A 2,462-nucleotide genomic window follows, 5' to 3' on the forward strand; every position below is an offset into this window, starting at 1 on the left:
AGGGAATAGTACCTTTTACCAAAGAAAATATTTGAGTGGAGACTTTATGTTAGGAGCTGGTATAGTTGTAAACTTGTAATCGTACTGGGATCGAATGAACACAACAAATGTTGGTAGTTCAACACGAACTTATATATATTGGTATTATTTGTCACTTGATTTTACCGTATAGGTTCATACAGGTGAATCCAATCCACGGTTTTTCTAGCTTAGAGCATCTCCAGCCGTTCGGCTCCCCAGTGGCTTAAAGTAGCGTCGCCTGGGGCAACTGGCGATAAAATGGGCGTGTGGGTGGTCGGTTTCCCAACCGCCGCCCCGAGGTCGCCCTAGACGCCGTTTTTTAAAAACCAAACTCGGTTAAAAATTCGGCCAAACACGACACAAATTTGAAGAAAATTTAGGCATTTCATCGATATTTGTACAAATTAAAGACATAACTTAAAAACAAACTAAAAACATCGACGACGACTACTACTACTACTACTACTACTACGCTACCATCGCCGCCCGCCGCCTTCAACCTTCTACATGCCGAGGAGCCTGTAGAAGTTGTTGTAGTCGCCGCCGTCCTTGTTGCACCCCTGACCCGTGTCGCCGATGCGTGGGGGGTTGGACGGCCCGGGTGCATCGTCGTCGCTGTCGTCGAGGATGACGATGCCGCCCTCGTAGCAGCCGCGGCGCCGGGCGGCGATCTCTTTGAGGGCGCGGTGCTGGCGCTCCATCTCCTGCCAGACGTAGTCGTCCCGCGCCCATTTCAGGCCAGTCTCCTCGTCAGCGGCCATGGCCTCATGCTCCTTCACGGCGAGCAGCCCCGGCTCGGTCTTCGGCTTGACGAGGCGGGAGGAGAAGGGACACCATCCTGGTTGATGACGAGGGCGCCGCCGCGGGTGCGTCGCCCGAGCGGCGTCTCCCGTGGCTCTGACTTGATGGGGAGGAGCGCCGGCGACCCGGAGGAACGGGAGCCCGACGATGACGAGGATGTCGTCTTCATTCGCCTCGGCATCTAGGAGCTGTCGCGGAGGCGAGAGAAGGAGGGGCACCCGGTACTCCAACCGCAGCGAGTTGCTGCCCTCGATGTGCTCGAGGACGGCTTCGAGCGTGCGCCCGGGGATGCCCCACCATTGGCGCCGCCCGTCGGCGTTGAGGCGGCCGTGGGGCTCGACGCCGTTCGTGGAGGGGAGCTGGTCGGCGTGGCGGCCGTCGAAGTACGCCATCCACGGCGTGTGGTTGTCGGGGCGTACCTCGGGTGCTGTCGCGCGTGCTTCGGCAACGACGATCTCATGCGCGCGATCTCTGCGCGGCGGTGGGCGGCGGCGGCACCGGGACTCCGCCGGCGCTGAGCCTCCACGAGCCCGGCACCCGCATGTCTAACGGCACCGGGTAGTGTGCCTCCTAGAGGAGGCGGGCTTCGTCCTCGTGCGGGTGGTGGCGGCCGATGCCATTGACCGCCGCTCTGTCGCCGGGGTAGCGCTCGGCCATGGTCGTCGGAGGAGGGACGTCGGCTGGGAGAGAAGGGAGAGGGGCGTCGACGGCGATAGGGCGAGAGGGGCGTCTTCTGTGAAAGGGGGAGAGGGGCTGTGTGTGCGGCCACCGGCGAGGGAGGGGCAGCTTTTATAGCGGCCTGTGGGCGGCGAGCGGGCGGCAGTCGTGCGTACGTGTGGCAGGAGGGGGCGGTACACGCGTCGACGCCTTCACTGCGTCACCCATGAGGAATCAATGGAAGGCTGACCGGCGGCAGCCTTCGCATTGATTCCCCACAGGAAAACGAGGCGATGAGGATGAAGAACGCGCCTAGTCGCTGACTCGGCGGGTCCATCAGGCTTTTGCGTCAAAAATGTTTTCTCTGGCGCCCCCAGCACGTCGGGTTCGGCTTGGATCCACCGACGCTAAATTCGGCCCTAACCGGCGAAAAATGAACTTCTGAAAGCGCGACTGAGCCGTTTTTTTCACGCTAACGATAAGAAAAAGGCCTTAAAGGGGCCTGTTGGGGGGAGGGGGAGTGGAGATGCTCTTAGCCTCCAGCTTCATGCTTGATTACTTTGAATAGATTTTACCTGTCGTGTCCCTGACGCAAGACATGAAAGAAAAAAGTGTTCTATTTGAGTATTAATTACTTTCTCCGTCCCATAATATAAGGTAGTGTCAAAAAATGTCTTACATTATGGGACGGGACGAAGGAAGTACCATACATTTGTACTGGTGGGAACAAGAAACAGAAGCCAATTTCCATGACCCAAAAGAGTGCCTGGCCGATGCCATCCTTGACGCAGGCAGTGGCACCATCAAGCTTGCAGGTACGCCTCTAGCAAGCTGACCATGAGGGGAAAAAAACATTAAGGAAAGGGCACTGTAGTTGGAAAAAGAAATAGCCGCTCAAGTGATAACCACGTCAAGCCGAAACTATTTGCAAACAAGGAGAAGCAAGTGACGGATTAGCATATTCTTTAATTCAACAACCTATT

The 2,462-nt window shown here is 57.1% G+C and overlaps 1 pseudogene; it reads right to left on the minus strand.

Moving 5' to 3' along the window:
* Nucleotides 1-524: 524 nt before the first annotated feature.
* LOC147978481 (uncharacterized) lies at nt 525-1,214 on the minus strand (annotated as a pseudogene).
* Between the last annotated feature and the right edge of the window lie 1,248 nt (nt 1,215-2,462).

Source organism: Triticum urartu, chromosome 3A, assembly GCF_056163025.1.
Source record: "Triticum urartu cultivar PI428250 chromosome 3A, HENAU_Tu73, whole genome shotgun sequence".
In the NCBI taxonomy this organism is placed as follows: Eukaryota; Viridiplantae; Streptophyta; class Magnoliopsida; order Poales; family Poaceae; genus Triticum; species Triticum urartu.